The sequence below is a fragment of the Aptenodytes forsteri genome, unplaced genomic scaffold, assembly GCF_000699145.1.
Source record: "Aptenodytes forsteri isolate BGI_AS27 unplaced genomic scaffold, ASM69914v1 Scaffold8, whole genome shotgun sequence".
Lineage (NCBI taxonomy): Eukaryota > Metazoa > Chordata > Aves > Sphenisciformes > Spheniscidae > Aptenodytes > Aptenodytes forsteri.
In genome coordinates, this window is record NW_008796218.1 from 6,936,398 (window position 1) to 6,956,073 (window position 19,676).

Here is a 19,676-nt window from a genome sequence, read left to right on the forward strand (position 1 = left end):
GGTGAAACACTGGAAGAGGTTGCCCAGAGAGGTGGTGGATGCCCCACCCCGGAAACATTCAAGGTCAGGTTGAACGGGGCTCTGAGCAACCTGCTCTAGTTGAAGATGTCTCTGCCCACGGCAGGGGGGTTGGACTAGATGATCTTTAGAGGTCCCTTCCAACCCAAACTATTCTATGATTCTATAAATCAACTTTAAAATATTGCCATTTGTGTACTTAGTTTCCAGGTATGCTTCATGATAAGGACTACAATTTCCCAGTAGTGTCACAGCATAAAATGAAGGCCAAGCACATAAGACCCAACTGGCTTGTCAGAAACCCACAAATGTATGAGTAATTTATTTAAAGTAAATCAACAAACAAACCTGACTTTCTGCTCACAGAAAGCACAGGTAAACAGCAGAAAGAAATGTAGTTGCTTGAAAACTTTTTTCTTATTTTTGAATGCATGGGCCACCTGGAATATTTAATTACCTCTGAGAAAACCGCGTCCAAGTTATTTTTTAGCATGTTTTTTAAATTTTATGAAAAAAGAAATTTAAAAGAGTTACCAAAGAAAAGACCAGTGGAATCCTGAACTGTATCAAAGAAAAGACACAGCTAAATGAACTAAAGTGAAGGACATGTTAAAAAATGGCAAAGAAAAAAAGCCTTTAAAAAAAATCTGTAGCAAGCAGAAATATTCCTAAACACACATTATTATTAAAAACTAAACTTATACAAACTGCTTGATTTGTTACTGTGCCTTGTAAAAAGCCAACTCAGTGACAAAATTAACCCTTTGACCTTATCCTGGAATGGAATTTTTGCTGTCTTTAGAAGACAGGCCACAGGGAAAGCACTCAGCTGAACTATGCTCTTTTTTCTTCAAAAATATTTCAAGAATTTATTTTTTGTTTTCTTCATAAATTAAATTAACTGGAAAAATACCCTTTTTTTTTTTTTTTCTTCCCATTTACCTGAGACCCTCCAGAAGCAGGGACAAGGCATGAACACAGATTTGCAATGAGAGTCTCCAGTGACACGTTCAGGCTGTCCACATACACAGTATAGATCAGGCCAAGGCAAGCCTAGAAAGGTAGACAAAATATATTAGACTGCTATACAGGGAAGGCAGATGTCAAATTAAAGATCTGTGTATATAATTTTTAAAAAATAAGTATGTCTTAATAGTTATTAATGTAGTGAAGTACTTTCCAAGTGAAGACAAAGCAATCATTCATTTAAAAAAATTAGCTTGGCTATTTAGAAGGGATGTATGTGCTGTCAGGTGTAAATATATTCTTTTTATAAAAGAAATTAAATGTTTAATATTTGTGGTTTGTTCATTATACAAAAAGTGCTTTACTACAAGTTCCTTTTAAAAATTATAAAATCAACATAGCTTCATCTGTGCTTTAAATTCTATGGACCTAAAACTGACTGGTTTCCAGAGTAGAACACTGATGAATCAATGAACTTCTGAAGCTCGTTTTAAGACTAGCACCAAGGATCAACAATTCCATGTGTTATTTAACTTACATTCTTTATTTTGTTATTTAAATATATTTTAAAATGAACAGTATATTAACACTTCAGCATTTCCATTTTTTTTATGGATCCAGTTTTGATTGAGAAATCACAGATAGAGCTTTATCATTTTTACTAATAATTTAATGTAAGATGATTTAACATGATGTTCTAAGAAGCCTTTGGAAAAAAGGAAATAAATAACTTTGTTCCACAGCAGCCTTTTGGTGCCTTTTAACTGCTGTAATTTTTATAATTCAGCAAATATTTTAGGAATTCTCTTCTTAGAAACTATTCCAACAGTAACTTTTCATATAACACATAGTTAAGCTGTGAAACTCCTTGCCATAGATTGTTGTAAAATCTGAGCATTAAGAAACTGGACAAATTATACAAAAACCACACACAATCTGACACCTCTGGTTCAGGATGTCATTTAACTATAATTCACAGGAAAGTATTTTATGGAATTATTTCTTCAGCCTGCCCTATTCTTACACACTTTGCTTTGCATTCGCTACAGGCCACTCTCAGAGACAAAATGCTAGGCTACGTGGGCTTTTAATATCACTCGGTACAGTCATTCTTAATGTCTAATGACAACTTAACTGTTGAATGATTTCCTCCCTTGATCTGTAAACTGAACTATATTTGTTTCTCTTAATATGTATTAGCTTAATAAAAATTTAAGCTTTTCATTTATCTCAGATCAGCCGTATTTCATCAGCTGAAAGTAATCCAAGATCCTAAACCTCTGTCATGCATCTTAATTTGATCTGGAAGAGGCTCTGACATTTTGCCTTACGTATGGAGGAAAACTAGGATTTTGCTATTAATTTACCATTATATATTTAATCAAATATTGTTAATGTGTTGTTTTCACCTGAGCAAGTCTGGTTTTGTCCTAATAATTCCCTTCATTATACAGTAAATTGAGCCCAGAAAAATCTCTATTTTATCTTCTATGTAGATTTAAAACTGCTTGGAGGGTAAAAAAGTACTGCTTCAACCTACAGGGGCTTTTACTGTCATAGACACCAAATTCTACCTAGTTCAATCTAAGCCTACTTTTGCTTTTAGATTCCCAAATCAATCCTGAGATGTTTTAAATCAAAAGTACTGTCACTGCTACTCATTAAAACCAGATTTGTCTGCTGACATATATTATAAATGGCATTTGCAAGTTCTTTACCCTGAAAATTTCTGGGTAATCTAGTCTGGACACCAACACCAGACTTTTAGGAGCAAATACTTCTGCAGGCGGAATTAAACCAGACTCCTCTTCACCTTCAATTTCTTTTGTTCCCTTGAAAACAGAAACACTTCAGTCAATAAGCAGAAAGAAGTTTCAAACTAAAATGTTAGCATTCTTACAAAAAGTTAACATTTCTCAGAACTTTAGAAAAGAAAATGAATGCATTATTTGAAACCGGTAATGAAGTCAACTAACAGGAGCACGTTCCAATGGTTGTCTGAACTCCCTAAAAGCTTCTAGATGTAGCTCAACTTGTTAAAACTCACCTGGGAAGTCATGCACCAATGTACCTAAAATAAAGTTCTCTGAGACAGTATTTTAACAGGACAATGTTTCACATTAAATGCTCCCTGTTTCACATTTTAGACAGTGAAGTGGATTACAGAACGGGATCCTTTCACATCAAAGTGTTAGCTGATTTACAATAAACCGTACTCCAAATACAGAAAAAAATATATTTCACAAAAGAATGTTTGGTTGTCCTACTCATATTCATAAAATTCAATTTCTTACAGAATTTCCACTAATGTTACAGCTAAAATTATCCATAAAGTAATCTCCAGCCTGACCCAGTGAATTCGGAATCCAAAGGAATTTCTTCACAAGAAAACTAGTTCAGATTTCTCAAAACATCCCTCAAACTTATGAACCGCTAAGTTTCTGGTTAAGAAAAAGAGAAAGGTACAATGCAGATACCCTTGCAGTTGTTCATGATATTGTGCAAGTTGCTATAACCTCCTTGCCAGCGCTTACTGTTCAGTCACAAACATTTTATTATTACTCATGGCCAAAACTAAAGATGTCACTAAATACTTTCATTTCTAAAATTCCACACATTCTTTGACAAATTCATTAACTGATTAAGTTTTCAAGTGACAGAAAGTCCATGCTTTCCAATTTTTGCATGTAATTCCCTCCACCCCCACACCACCCACCAAATTTCTAAGTATTTTGTTTGTTCCTCTGACCAAGCAAAATCTTCTAAGCAAAAATCACTATATTATCTTAATTAGGAATATGAGAAAAATTACTTCCCTTTCGATATGACAACATGAAATATCTGCCTTCTATTTCTGTCATGTTACTAGTCATCATTTCAGTTTATTTAAAAAAAAAAAATCCAACACCACTTTTCTATTAAATGGAAGAAACCTGACAGAAATACTTTTAAATGCCAAGAATGCTGCGACTTCATGAGCTTTATTTCACAGCCTCAATTCAGAATGTATGGTTTCTTTAAGCAAACGCATGTATCCAAATAAAAGCAGTTAAAGCAATGATATTAGAAGTACATAAAAAGCTGACTTAATAAATGTTTTTAGTTATGAAAAATGTTTAGCTACAATAAGCTTCACGTGGGAATTTTATTGGTAGGGGTGCACGATCAAAAAAGTTTGGAGACCATCGCCCTACAGCATAATTGTTTTTCTAATAGGAAACTAAAGAGGTTCCTTCAAAAGCACTTGTTATTTTAACTAACCTAAATGACTTTCTGCTGAAACAAAATACATCATAACAGTCCTATCCTGTCCAGTCCTGTCTGCACAGTCCTGTGTGCCTTGGTCAGAGCCAAATGGTGGCAGCTAAAGACATTAGCTGTCAGGCAGCAGTCGTTACCTGTGAACCACTTAATCATTTTTGCTTCCATACCAAGACCCGCGTTTTATTATATAAATGCTCTCCTCAGTTCTAGCACCAAATTGAAAAGGTCACTCTGAAAAGGTCCAGTAGCTGCATATCAGCTAGAAGCTGCACTGACAGCTGTAGGGTAATAAAGAGCTACTTCCTAACCTGACCCGCAGATGAAGGTATCTACGTTAGAGCATTTGCCCACTGCCTTTCCACCCATGAAGTCAGACCTGGCATTTCAGGCTTGTGTCCTGAACACAGGCACGTGTCTCTTGGAAGCTGCTCAACCACACTCAAGTTCTGTGTCAACCTATGCTAAAGCACTTTTCACACACGCCCCCTAAACAATAAGATATATAGGTAAGTGTGTGTGCCCATGCTCCTTGGTGTTCTATTTTCATTTCTATATAGACAAAAAAGGGCATGTAATTTTTTGTATGTATACCAGAGGAAACACAAATACTATAAAATATTTTGATGCTTTTTTATACACGAACTAAATGAGATTCTGGGGTTCCTGTAAAACTGTCACTGTGATTCTTCAGGACATAAAAGTCAGGTGGTATTCACTTATGCTACGCTATCCCTTGTCTAAGCAAGGTACAAAAAAAAGAAAGTATAAGCATCACTATACTGAGTCACACAAAAGGTTCATCTACAGCTTCATACCCTGTCTTGGTGTCAAGGGCACCCCCTGAACAGAGGGCAAGCTTAGTGAGGCCATTCCTCCAGTGCATTCCCCCTGTCTCCAGCAATCTGCAGCTCAGGAACTTTCTGACCTGAGGACAGCCTTCTATCTAAAAAAACAATTCAGCATTCAAGTAAAAATGGTTTAAAAAGAGAGTACTTATGTTTGTATTAACCAAACCCATTTAATTAAGAAATATGTATAATATTTTCATACCAAAGTAAAAACAATTGGCACAGCAATATATATACAAATATGGTCGTATACTTGGCTTTGTACATTAATTCTTACCTAAACGGCAACCAATACATACACAATGTACATGCTTAGTCTAGTTTGCATCTCATTTCTAGGTTAAAATTGTGATTCAGAAGTTAATAGAGAAACACAGTAACTCAACAGTCACATGTCCCACACATGTTCATTTATTTCCATCCATTATAATGTTGACAGAGAGAGCTTTTATATTAATTACAGTTCCCTTTCCTTGCCCCAAAAACACAAGAAGAATTTTTAAACTACAGTTTAGTATACACTGCTAAACATATAATCAACAAAAATTTATTGTATCAACTGTTCTAAAGAGCAATTATGAATTCTAGGCATAAAGGCAACAGATTCTGGCTATCTGACAAATTGTGGACCCTGACAACATCAGGAAAAATGAAATTAAAACATATTCCACGTTTCTAAAGGCAAGGGAATATGGAAGCTTCTCTAGATTCACATGGTACTAAGATAATGAAAACTCAGGGTGCATAGGCAGGGAGGAGGTTTCTATAAAAGGCCATTTTCATAAAATCCACTCAACTTCAGATTAAGTCTTGAATTAATTCTTAATTAGATTTAATTTAAAACTTTAAGGGCACAATAGCAGCATAGTATTGAATTGATAAATAATTTATACTACAAAAACACTCTCTTACTTCATAAAAGATTTATGGAAAAATGTAATGTGACTAGCTGTATTTCTTCCACGGCTAAATGTTCTGACAGGCATGCAGGCACATTATTAGGAGTCACTAGACTAAGTAGATAATCATTTCAAACACATGACTTTTAACCTACTTTTCAAGCAAAGTATTAACAGCACAAGCATTCTGTAGCAATACTAAATACAAAGCAGTAAAACCAGAAACAATTCTTTCTAGTTATGCTTTTGCTCAGACACATGCACATTTCATCTTTCTTTATCCCCTTTCTCATCTAATGAAAAAATATTCTCTAATCAAAACTAACAAAATAAAAAGAGTTGTTTTGGGTTTTTTTCTCAATACATTTTTATTTTATAAATATAGCATTCGGTTTACAACTAAATTAAGAATAATTGGACGTTAAGGATAACCTTGCTAACGATATATAAACTGAAATATGAATTTAAATTGGTTAAATAATACTGCTATTTCATAAATCTAGTTGATTATTATAGCTTTCCCTTTGCACTCATATTGGTTGGAAGATGTTGATAATGGTATTTGGTATACTGCTACGGGGCTTCCCTAATACCTCTCATCTAGACTGTTGGCTAGCAGCCCTTCATACTACAGTAGAACAGATTAAGAATTTTCTTAATTTCAATTAAATATCAAAAGAGACTCCTTTTTTTATTTCCCCCTTTTTATTTCTACATACAGGCAGGCTTTGAAAACAGCTGAGATGAGAAAAATGTATCACTATATAGCAAACCAGTGTTCCAGATGCTTAAAGATCCATTTAGTTTAAAAGGTGATACACATTTAAAATCTAGTTCAGAAATATCTGTGCCTTTAGATTAGAAATGAATGAATGTTTTTTTAGCATCAGATTAATAGAGTTCTGAAAAACTCTTCAGTAGGCTAAGGAATAGGTAACAGAGACTGATCTAACTGTATTAATGAAAGGAACTGTATGATGACCTGTGATCATACATGATTTCACCATGCTTAAAATATTTGGTCCCCTGTAATTATATCTGTGTTTGACTGAAGCCCATCAGGGTCCCATTCCCTGCCTGCCCAACCCAGAATCCTCTTTTCTTATACATCTTGACTTGGTTTCTAAAGTTATAAGGAGAATATAGTGCAGAGAGCTGTAAACTATGGCTGACTCAAGTCCATAGAGCGCTTTGTCTACAAAATCTACCAGATAATACTACAATTAATATGTTCATTACAGAACTTCTTACCCACAAAATCACCTAGCTAACAAAAACTGTCTTTGCAGAAATCTTCATTGCGAGGGTTCCTTGTTCACATACATTTGATTATGACAGTCTGGGCATCTGAAACACGGAAGGTACACAGGAGTCGTCTTGTTTTTTTAAAGACTACCTTTTTTCTTCTAGCCCCCACTGCATCTCTTGGAGAAACAGCATTGCCAAACTGTTAAATTTAGATATTTCTTAAACAAATTTTAAATCGTCAGATTCCAAACTGTCACAAAAACATAGATACAACATCACAGTAATGAATGTTAATACTTATGTCCCATGAGATCAAAAAAAGTATAGGAAAAATCAAGATAATCAATTTTAAAACGAGATACAGAATTACATTCTTAAAATTGTAAAATACAATTAAACAAGCATTTATTTAATGTTTAAGTAGAACATGGTTGAGGGTGTATCATAAGTTTAAACAGAAAAATCTTATCTGCTTTTACAGCAGGGTGTTTGATTTGTTTACTTGTCTCCCCCCCCTTCCCCTGCATAAATTATATATAATAAACAAACTCAGAAAATGGTGAAACTTCTTTTGAAGGACATATGATGCAATTTAATTTTGCTCAACTTGTTTGCTATAGCTGTAAAGTGGCCTCTTAAGAGGCTGGCCAAAAAAATTGTGAGTCCTGTACATTTAAAGCAGACCAATATATTCTTAAACTCAATTTTTTTTCATGTATTTTAATGAATGTACACACCCACATCTACACTAAAAATATATATATAAAACTCCTGACATAACTTAGTAATGAGTTTCATAGGTTCTTACGTAAATGAGAATACAGAGCTAGAGAGCATGAGTGCATGTATTTCAACTGTGTGCCTTTCCTCTTCTATAATGAGAAGTATCCATTTATCATACTTGTGACCTAAAGTGATGGGGTAAACTGGAATGTTCAATAACCAACTAATTGAACTAACAGCATCACTTTATAGTTTATGAACTTGGTCAATAAAAGTAGCTGAATTAATAAATGCATTTGTGCAAGCATTTGAAAAAAAATCTCACAAACATAAGTTCAACATGACCAAATTAAAAAAAAAAAAAAAACAAACTAACAACAAAAAAACCACACCAAAACCCAGCATTAATCCCCTGGCTGATAACCAACAGTTTAGAGAAATTAACTGTGATCAGCACTGTTCATCATCATTCTGCTATTTATTTGTTTGCTTGTTTTCTGAGAACAATTTGTTCCTCAGTTTAGCCAAGGGCTGTATATGGCATTAAGCCCAAGCTAGACATATTCAGACTAATTATTCAAGCATTTTTTAATAAAGGAAGGTAACTGACAACTGCAATTACCTACCAACAGATCGGGCATGATGTTGATGTCCCAGATCCACAGTCTAGAAAAAGATGCTGTTAAAATCAAATACTTGTGGGCTTGATACATGAGTTATTAAATAAGGTATTGCTTTCCTTTAAATTGGTGTCCTTTTGCTTTAAAACTCCCTCTACATTTATAAAAAGTGTAAGAACAACTGGGCACAGTTTGCAGCATTTTATCAAGTACACTGTAATCAGATAAGAGTTTGAAAGGTTGGTATTAGAAGAAAACTTCAAGTATTAAACAAAGAATGATTTTAATAATAAAATGTGGCATATTTTCTTCAAATAAATTGGTAGATCAAGAGCAAAAACTTTCTTAAAACTGAAATGTACAGTAAATGTTTTCTTCATATGCTACACACAGGGTACTGTGGAAAAATACTTCACACATTCTGATGGAGCAAGTGATGAGCAGTCACATAGCTCTCCCAGTTCAGTACCCATACCCTATCTAGGGAGATGTTAAAGGGAATGTAATGAACACTGCGAATCTATGAAAGCATACAATACAGAGTGCACAGGCTTGGCTTAACAACATATGCTTGATACCATTTCAAAACTTCATCACAGTCTCCTTTTTCTTCAGTATGTACTATATGCACTACTCAGCAAAACTTAAGCAGATACAACAGTGAATATGAAGTAGTTGTGCGACATTTTCTGCCCAATGCATTTTGTTTGCTTTAGATCACAAATATATATTCAGAGTTGAAAATTATGAGTTTTAAATGACATCTTGTAAGGCCAAGAGTAGCCTAAGTGTTTAGTTTCTGTGCTTAGCATCAAAGGAGCGTAAGACAGAAATTTCACTGGAGCTATTTTGCGTACTGGCTTGCCAAAACAGAAGTAGTAACACTGCGTGAAACATGACAAAAGCTCAACCAAACAGATAGCAAAACTGTTCGAAAATCCTTTGCATCAGGTCCTTTTCTCATTGCTTAGTTTTACTCTTTATATACTTCTTACTGCTGACACCAAAAATCTCACAGAGAAACTAGGCACCTGAAAATCAGACCAAACTCCAAAACACCAAACCCAAAGTAATCTGGTCATTCACAGTTAGTCTCAAGGAAGAACGACAAAAATCACCACCACCATAATCATCATGCTAACTGAAACATGTTCAAAGCAAACAAATGGTGGTAGCTCTTCATGCAAGGGTTATTTGACTTATGAAACTCTTCTGCTACAGAATGGTAGTAATAAAAATGCATATGGGGTCATGAAAAGGCCGGACAAGTTAATGAAATTCAGACGTTACTAAACATGTACCAAGCGTATTTGGCTTAGTTGGTCCTTGGACTGTAGAGGTAGAGGAGGGACCACTCATGGAGATATTATGTATGCCGTGTTCCTCTGCTGTTCCCTAGACATTCACTCCTAACCATCCACAGAGACAAAATACTATGCAAGATGTCTTTTCTTTCTGACCCAAAATGATAACTCTTACGTTCTTCCAAGCATTTAATGTAACATATTTGAATGTATCTTATTTAGTGTTCACTGGCAGATAATAGTTTCAAGAACACATTAATTCTCTTTTGATACCCAGATCACACACACAAAAAGTACTAATGCAGGGTTAAGCCTAAGTCAGACAGTTTATTAAATACAGGGGGGGGGATCAATTAAGTGATTACAGACTTATTTTTTATTCCCTTCTTTCTTTTCTCTCTGACTGAACAAATTTTAAGGACACAAAAACCCCCACATTTATACAAACCTAAAATATAAACTGACTTAATTTCATTCATGGTTTCAGACTTGGCCTCAGGTATGTGGAGCAGAGAAGAAGAGTAATTAAAGCATCCATGTAACAAGCAAATAGCTCTTTGTAGCTATGAATTAATTTCATTTCCTGTAGATTTATGTTTAATTTAAAAACATTTGTGGATTACCTGATGTCTGTAAGGGCTGATCTCACACACCAAGTTTTTCCTCATGTGGCAGTGGACTACGAAACATATCTTTCTGCTTCCCACCCACCCACTTTCATAAAAGCTACTGCAAGTACAAGACCTCTACTGTCACATTTGGCTGACGCCGGATGAGTTTAAAATGTTGCATGTGGAAAATCAGTACATAAACAGACATTTTCATGTAAGCCACAATTTCAGCTTACAAAATTATGTTAAAACTTTTAGTAGAAAAAGGTGACAGATTTTGTGCCACTTCAGTGAAAAACTGCAACTCAGTTAAAGGCAACAGATGTGGCAGCCGAGAAAATAAATGACAGCAGCCAACTTTACCCATATTAACCTTATCTTTTTTTATTCAACAGAGACATTCATTGCTCTGATATAGCCGTCAAACTTTAAGGTTTCATCTTGAACTTTTATGAACCTAATTTTGCCACAAACACCATATTATTTTAAGATGTCAGCTCTGCTTCTAAATATTGACATTTAACTGAAAAATAACTATCCAGCCAAAATCTGCATTAGGAACTGAAGTCAATTTTTAAAGATGAAAATGACCTACCAATATAGTCCAAAAAATTTCTCCCTACTACTGAATGTAGTTGATGTTAAGGTACTTACACAGCTTGAGAACACATTAGCAATTGCTCCATCAAGATGTCAGCTCTGCTTCTAAATATTGACATTTAACTGAAAAATAACTATCCAGCCAAAATCTGCATTAGGAACTGAAGTCAATTTTTAAAGATGAAAATGACCTACCAATATAGTCCAAAAAATTTCTCCCTACTACTGAATGTAGTTGATGTTAAGGTACTTACACAGCTTGAGAACACATTAGCAATTGCTCCATCAATATGCAGCTGAATTATAGCGCACATAAACCGTAACTATCCTGCCTCTCCTGTCTCTTCAACCCCATCTTCAGAACTTGGACATGCCATCTTAATACTTGAATATGTATGCCCAAATCTGCCATTTATCAAACCTCCAACATTGAAGGCTCCTAGATAAAGCAACTCTGAACTGTTATCCAACTCTCCAAAGACCATCAGCTGTCCATCCAGTCTTCACTTACATTGGCTCCGACGCCCCGCAGTTGGATCACTATGTCCTTCTGGGTCTTTGAACTACCTCTGTGGCAGGCAGCTCTGTGAATTGCCTTTGTTAGAGATGCCACTCATTTTCAGACATGAGGACAATCCAGGCGTGCTGACCATACATCTCCACTCCAGGGGCATATGCTACTGAAGTCAGTGCATTTAGTTCTGACTAATGTTGAGCAGAGAAAAATAAGGTTTATCTTCATGTCAGAGTGAGGAAAATCAATTTAAACTGAGATACTAATAGAAAAGTTAGAAAACTCAAAGCATTACATGTAGCTTTACCATTCTGAAGGTGGAAGCTGGCAGGCATTCCACATTGAAACTCAAAGGAAATGAAATGTGAACAGAAAGTAAAATTAGAATTCTACTTTTATTAATTCATCCAGTCCTAGAGAGAGAGAAAGAACATCTCTCATTACAGAACTTTCACTCTAGTACTTCATTACAACTGCCAAAAAGAGTTTGCCCTATGCAAAATTTTGCACTGAAACTGTGCCAAGTTCAGCAAGCCCATTGCTTTTCAACTAACTGCCCAGCAAAGAAGATTTAGAGACCATGCATGATTTCTTATTTTAAGAAAAATTACTTGAAGTTTGCTTTAGTAATCGCGTGCCAATTGCTCATGTGGGATGGATCCCTTTCTTTCCATGTGACTTAGTCTCTGCTGGTCTTATTTGCAGCCAAATACACTCTTAGCTGGTTTATTAACAATCAAAGGCCAAAAAACATTCAGCATCAATTCATTTTATTTACTTTTCAGATTATACAAACGCATGCATCCAATAAATTCTAACACATGTACAACAGTTAAAATAAACTTAGCTGACTGCCTCCAGAAGACAAATCTGCATCCTGCCTGCAATCTGCTGTACTGAACTAAAACCACAGGTGAAAAGATCTACTTCATGGCTTGTCTATACACACAGAATCATACCACTGCAGCTAAACTTATACTGGAATAATTATACCAGCATAAAAGCCATTATCTTGATTTTAGTAATTCAAACCAGGATAATAAACTGTAGTAACTCACAGCAGGAATTTTATCAACTAAAAAAGAAAAAGACCAAAGATAGAAAATTATGCAAAGATAGTAAACTTACCAAATAGAGTAACCTCAAGTCTCTGTAACAGGTCAGCTCATTCACTCCCTAAATACTACTGACACTTCAGAGTACTCATATATGATAATGAGGAGTTTGCATTGCACCTTCCAGCATTACACAAAATTTACACCACCAGCATCTAATAAGACGTTTACCATTTAATGTACCTCACTTGAAAACTCCAGAAGATGCTTATACGCTTTATCATCTAAACACACTGAAAGACCTTTGGAACAAAAGTAACCTAGTACCCACGCTTTCTACCTTTCAGTCCAGCTTATGCAGCCATAGGCCAAAGCATATTTCTGGAGTAGACCATGCACACCCCGGAAGATCTGGGAAGTCCAAGGTAATGCATACGCAGTTGCCCTATAAATGCTGAAATTCCATGGGGCAATAATCAATAGCATTAAGTCACTGCTTTCAACACATTAACCTTGGCACTGAAGAATGTTAAAGAACTACAGTAACAAGTCTTCAGCAAGAACTATGCATATGCAAATAGTAATTTCAGAGCTTAGAGTTTACTAAATCTTTCTGAATTTTCCCAAAGGCAGCAAACTTGATCCATGGATTCCACCCTTTCAAGCTGTACACACCTGAGGTGAGGAGACTGCAGAGACCTAAGCAATGTAAGTAGAACCAACAGCAAAAATCAGATTAACTTAAAAAAGCTGGTAATTCATACCCTATTGTAACTCAGTCATAATGGTTTTTATATAATATAGAACAGTATATGTGGAAGTACACCAAAGCAAAATCCTACAAGCACAGATTTTTGTTTTGTTTAATTAAAATACAGTCAATTAATTCCTTTAAATTGCACATCGGGAAATGCATTGAAAAGACTTTCAATGAATTAGTACTACTACTGTTTGAAAGTCAAATAAATTATCTGATCTCTACTGACAAAGAAAAGTCTCTGCTTAAAAGATAGTATCCCCCTATCCTGTGAGCTGAGACTTGGGGCCACTGTGTAGAAACAGCACAGGAGTAAAGAGGAAAAGGAGACCTTTACCCAAAACAAGCTTTTGCACCTGCAATAGCATGAATTCAAACTGGGGATGTGTGTGCGTGTGTGTGAACGCATGAGCCAGGGGATAAACAGGACAGGAGAAACTACTGCCAGAGTTATGAGGAAGATGGAAATATGCTTTCCTCTGTACAACTGTTCTCACCTTAACTTTAAATTCTGGTCTAGAAAGGACCTTAAATGTATAAAAGGACATTAAAAATACAAGGCTATTTCTTATCATACAGAACATTAGCTGCAACTTTCTCTTTACACAGGAGCAGAAAGGAAATAAGGCATTACTTAAATCTCTGTACGCTATCATACCATCCATTTTTCAGCAGATTTAGGAAGATGGTGATGTAATATACTAAACGTTATTTTAAAAACTGGGCTTTTTTTTCCCACAAAACGTGTTTTGGGGCATTGACAGTAAGAGGTCACTTTCAGAACAAATTTAACATTTGGGATATTCACGAAAAGTTATTAAACTTCGTCTTAAGACTAACATGCTAATATAATATCCAAAGGGAGATCAGATTTCACACTTCAAAAAGGGTACAACTGAACTGAGTGTTCTCATCCTCTGCTAAAACCCAAATGTCAGTGACTCATCAAGTGGCATATGCTTTAACACAGTAGGATCACCAATTCTCCAGTCCAAGCATAAAAATTAAAACTTTATGAAGCATGAAGTCATTTTGTTGGCAGTTTTTCCCTTGACTCAGGAAATATTTGTGAATGTTGTGAATCTGCCATTTTATGGTTTGGGTTTTTACAATTTCTTTTTCCTCTTTTTGCAAGGGGGCAGAGAGAGGAAGAGAGCTTGAATGGCAGGAAATGGGAGACTTGTGAATTATTACTTATGTGCATTTTCAAGAGTGATATATTTAATCTTACCAACTTTGTGATTGCAATGTTTTAACGTACATATGCTTAAGACAACACACAAGAATGATACAATCTTGTAGTAAGATAGTTACAAACAAATGTGTGGGGATTTGTGCTGATCTCATTGAGCAGATTTTCTGTAATGCAAGAAATGCAGTTGTACAGGCTCAGTTACTGGCATAAATCATTCTCTAATTTGTTGATGGAGGGGTTAGGTTCTTTCAAAGTGCAAAGCAACATACAATTTGACCATTAAGTTCCAATGCGAGTCAACATTTTTTAAAAAGATTCTGTCTATGGTGCTCTTCCAAGCATTGTTAGTATAAATTCTAAGTGCGTAATTGGTAAGAAGCACAGCTGAGGTCAGTAGAAGTATCTGCTGAGTCAAAAGTATTAAATCAAGTCTTTGTGTGCTAAGTGGTAACATCCAGAAATTGCTGTTAGAAATAACAACCTCATTTTTGCAAACAGTGTATACGCAACACAGAACTATACACATATATATATGTGTGTGTGTGCATACATACATACAGGCATTTTTTGATGGCTAATAAACTTACGCTCACAGAGTAACTGAGTTTTATGGATGAATTCTGTAGATGTAAGTTACGATTCTCCTGAATACCCTTTGGCTAGTCAACAGCTTCCGGCTTCAGTCGCCAGAAAAATAATCTAAGTAGACTATTTTTTTGGTTGATAAGACAAGGTTTTCTTCAAATCAATGAGATTTCAAGCAGATTTCAAATCAATGAGATTTGAAGTCCACAACAATGATCAAAATACAGTAATGGGAAAAAAAAAAAGGAGAAAAAAACCCACCACAATAAAAAACCCTTCAAGGCACTGTGAGGGAAGAGGAAATAGGGATGTTTTGACTTATTCTCCTCCTCCTAATTCCTGTAAATACATGCAAGTCAGTATGGCATCCAGCTTTATTCAACAGAGCATCTAAATGGCACCTTAAGCCAGACAGAAACATGGATCAGACCAAGCATGTGCTGGAGAGAAAAAGCTGGAAGGAGAAACCAGTGCAGTATCTCAGATTTCTTTACACTTTCTTTTGGTAGGAACTTGAACTTGAGGTGAGAAAGAAATCTTGCATATTGAACTGCTCTGAAACATGTTAAGGAAGTCTTTAAATGACACCAGCTTTACCATTGTTAATTCATTCTAGTCATGTTCCAAACTTAGGCTTTTGTTAAGGTCAAACTTTCAAGTGCTTGATTTTAGTTTCAGATGAGGAACATATCCTTATACAGCTTTAACAAATGTTACTGGGACAATTAAGTGAGACTAGCATCGTAAAATAGAACAATTCATGAAGGCTTACATGGCAAAGCTATATCACCTGCATTCATAGCACCAAGTAAGTTCTAGTCCCATATTTAATAGAATATCATTCGTTCACCTTCCTCATGAGTACAGATATGGAGTATTAATCAGACTAAATGTAACATCAATCTTTTTGATATATTATCACAACTTTATGAGGGCTGATCGCTAATCAAATTGACCAGCATCCATGCAGATAGTAAATTCTGGGTCAGTTCAGAATGACAGTACTGCAACAATGCAAAGTATGATTCACAGATGTCATCAAATAAAATAGTATTTTATGTTCTATCCAGGGGTAGGAAGTTGAAAATAGGCCATCAGCTGATCACTAGAGCCTGTGCTTTTCTCTGGAAAACTTGTTATGACATGCAACTGCCAAGAGATTAAACTGAATCCAGGGCTTTCAGAGATACCAGGGAGAAACTTTTTTCCTGCAGACTATATAGCTTTTACAGTTGCTATATTAATCTTGCACCCTAGGTTATCACATGTACCACCTAGATATACCACGTGAGTACAACTGCCTTACTTTTCAGGTAGCATTTATTTACAAATTATCCTGTTACAAACAGCTGAAGCAGGAATAAAGGGGACCGGAATGACAGAAGTAGCCTTCTGAGACCCAGCTTGATCAATTGTGTCGAAAAGGTTCTTCTATTATTATGCAGGAGGCTCAAAAAAAGTTCGATAGTTCTCCTCTAGCATTCACAAGCTGAGAAATGAGTTTGTTTTCACTGTGCAGTTTATTTAACCACAGAAACTTCCAAGTGGTTAATTCCAGTTTTTTGTGAAGATGATTCTGCCAAGCCAAACATCTAATCTGCTCTAGCTGAATTCCACCCAATCTTGTGTATCAGCAAGGTTTACCTGGTGAAGGCTACTAGGAAAGAAGTAACCCTTCTTTTTTTGAAATTTAATCTTACTTTTGTCTTACTGAGTTATATCATTCGGTTAAAAAAACCCAAAAAACAAAACAAAACAAAAAACAAACAAAAAACCAACCAAACAAAAAAACCCCACCCTGTATTTAACTGTGAAAACTACTGTCCAGATTTAATTTCAAGTCCTGGACACTATGTTTCATGGACTGTTTGTTTAATGAGGCATGCATCTGAATGGTTAAATCAGTATTACTTTCATAGCTCAATGCTTCATAAGCTTATGTTTCATTACAGATTGTACATGTGCTGAATTCTTGTCTAATGACCATGTAACAGGGCACGTTCAATTATTCTCTTTGGGTTTTAGAAAGAAACAGGAAGTTTGGCTATAAACAATGCAGTCATAGAATAAATTTCACCACAGCAAGTTCATCTGAAAAATATGCATTCTTTATAGCACAGCCAGGAATGGCATTATGAGAACCAACATCCTGCTGCGCTCAGTTTTTGGTTTTTTTAGTTTGTTTTTTTGTATTAATACTTAGGCAATATATGAAAAAAACCTTTTAGTTAATACTGGATGTTTTGTGATGAGCATTACTTGAAAGATGTGGATAGTGAATCAAAAGCAGCTGCTAGAAACCACAGGATAAATAACAAGTTTGCTAAATTTAGTGTATGTTATGAAATACATAGAGTGGAGGAAGAGTCAGCTGTTGTAAATTTTTATCAGCTGGGAAAGAATTACTATAGAATATTTCACTCTACTTAAAAAATAAAGGAAAGATGACAGACATTAAATAATGACAAAATATTTAATAGGAAGATGTCAGTTGATCTACACTGAAATTTAAGACTAGAATACATCTAATTTTTGGTTACATTTCTGCTTTTAACTCCTTTTAATAATCTACAAAAATATCTGTCTAAACTGTAGTGTTACTGAAATAAGAACAACTATTATTCTCTGGCTTCCAATTGTGCCTAGAAAAAGCACAATATTATTATTACTATGCCGCATCTTTCAATTATTCTACAGATGGGTAACATCTCAAGTCCATTATTAAATAAACAGAGAACACTTGGATTATTAAAAACATTTTCTTAAAATAATCAATAATGTTACAGTTCTTCACTAAATGAGCAAAAAAATTACTTTACTTAGCCATCTATTTAATCTTAACTAAATTTAATATACTTAATGCCAAGGTTTTACTTATTTTTTAATTTTCATGTGGGCAAGAAAATATTTAAAAACATAACAATGACAGTCCACAATTACAGATTGGATTAGGTTTTCCCTAGGGTCTAGCTAGGTTCTAGCTTCTAAAGATTCCAAATATTATGTCATAGCAGAGATTCTGTGAAGTACTTTACATCAAATGGGAAACAAAATGTCTATTTTTGAAAGACTGAGGTTGCCCAAAAATAATTAAATACATGTTTAAAAACAAACATTGCCAAGTAGCTGACACCCAAAGTCTGACCTACCTAAAAACTGAAGAATTATTTTATCAGTTGTAAAATCCTGCCATTTACACCCACACAAATCTTGCCAATAAATGCACTTACAGAAATATGTATATACATTACAGCATACTTGTACACATTTGTCTTGTGCTGGCCTGATAGAATTGGCCAGCAGAGGGAGCAGAAGTTAATAAACTTTTTCCCTAGAACAAAGATGAGAATCATTCACGCTATGTCAAACACGGAAGTAAATGAAAGGAACACCATCTTGGCTGTCCCATTAAAAAAAAACACGTGGTGGAGAAAAAGAAATTCTAAGAAATGCTAATGTTTTTGGTTGTTCCCCCCCAGCAGATTAAGAAAACAAAAAACACAAACAAGTACATCGAGCTTACCTTTGCGCAAAAATATATGCATTTCTATACAACAGAAAAATACATCCTTACGAGGAGCAGCAAAATATTTTCTAAAGTTGTCCTCTATAATATTAATCTATTGTTTCTAGACACCTTTTTCTGCATTTTTGTTACTTATTGTAAAGTTTTCCCCAGCAGATTAAGAAAACAAAAAACACAAACAAGTACATCGAGCTTACCTTTGCGCAAAAATATATGCATTTCTATACAACAGAAAAATACATCCTTACGAGGAGCAGCAAAATATTTTCTAAAGTTGTCCTCTATAATATTAATCTATTGTTTCTAGACACCTTTTTCTGCATTTTTGTTACTTATTGTAAAGTTTTTACCTGCAGGTTAATCTCTGCTTCATAGAAAGTTAAGCAGGAACAGTAGTGCCTCTCTGAGTCTATATCAGTCAAAACCACCACAAAGAACGTTGGCTGTTTTCTCTCTTTCGAAAGCTGCCATCCTCCAGGCTGGCAAAACTAATGAAACAAAAAAACGAGACACATAGTTAAGCAGTAATATAAATTGTTTTAAGAAACATGAAAGATATTTTTAAACAATATAACAGAACATTATCTGAAACAAGTAGCTAATTTCATTTACAGTGAACATATGCAGGGTTGCAAAATTTGGAGAAAATGGGGGAAAACCCAATAGGTCTTGGAGTTGGTCAGACTGATATATAAATCTAGCTCTACAGACATCAAAGGAGATATAATAAACTCTACAAACTGAAGATGTGTTCCTTTGAATTCAGTATTCAAGATCATCTTTGCAGGGTTTAACAGGCAGCAACAGGAATAAATTGACACATTATGCAGGTTTCATTTGGATAACTGGTTAGAATTTGAAGCTAAAATTGTTGTGTCTTGGAATGTCTCTACATTTTTAATTTCTCCACTTATTTCTCCATTAATTTATCTAATCAAACATA

The 19,676-nt window shown here is 35.0% G+C and overlaps 1 protein-coding gene across 1 annotated transcript in view; it reads right to left on the reverse strand.

The window, feature by feature from the left end:
- Positions 1 to 19,216, reverse strand: part of SBF2 (SET binding factor 2) — a 178,794-nt gene extending 159,578 nt beyond the window's left edge. Inside the window, exons 1-3 of the mRNA XM_009288813.2 lie at positions 19,084 to 19,216; positions 2,703 to 2,816; positions 961 to 1,071 (exon numbers count right to left, since the gene is read on the reverse strand). The gene's annotated coding sequence lies outside the window, so the exon portion shown is untranslated. The remainder of the gene's footprint in view (positions 1 to 960; positions 1,072 to 2,702; positions 2,817 to 19,083) is intronic.
- Positions 19,217 to 19,676: the final 460 nt, after the last annotated feature.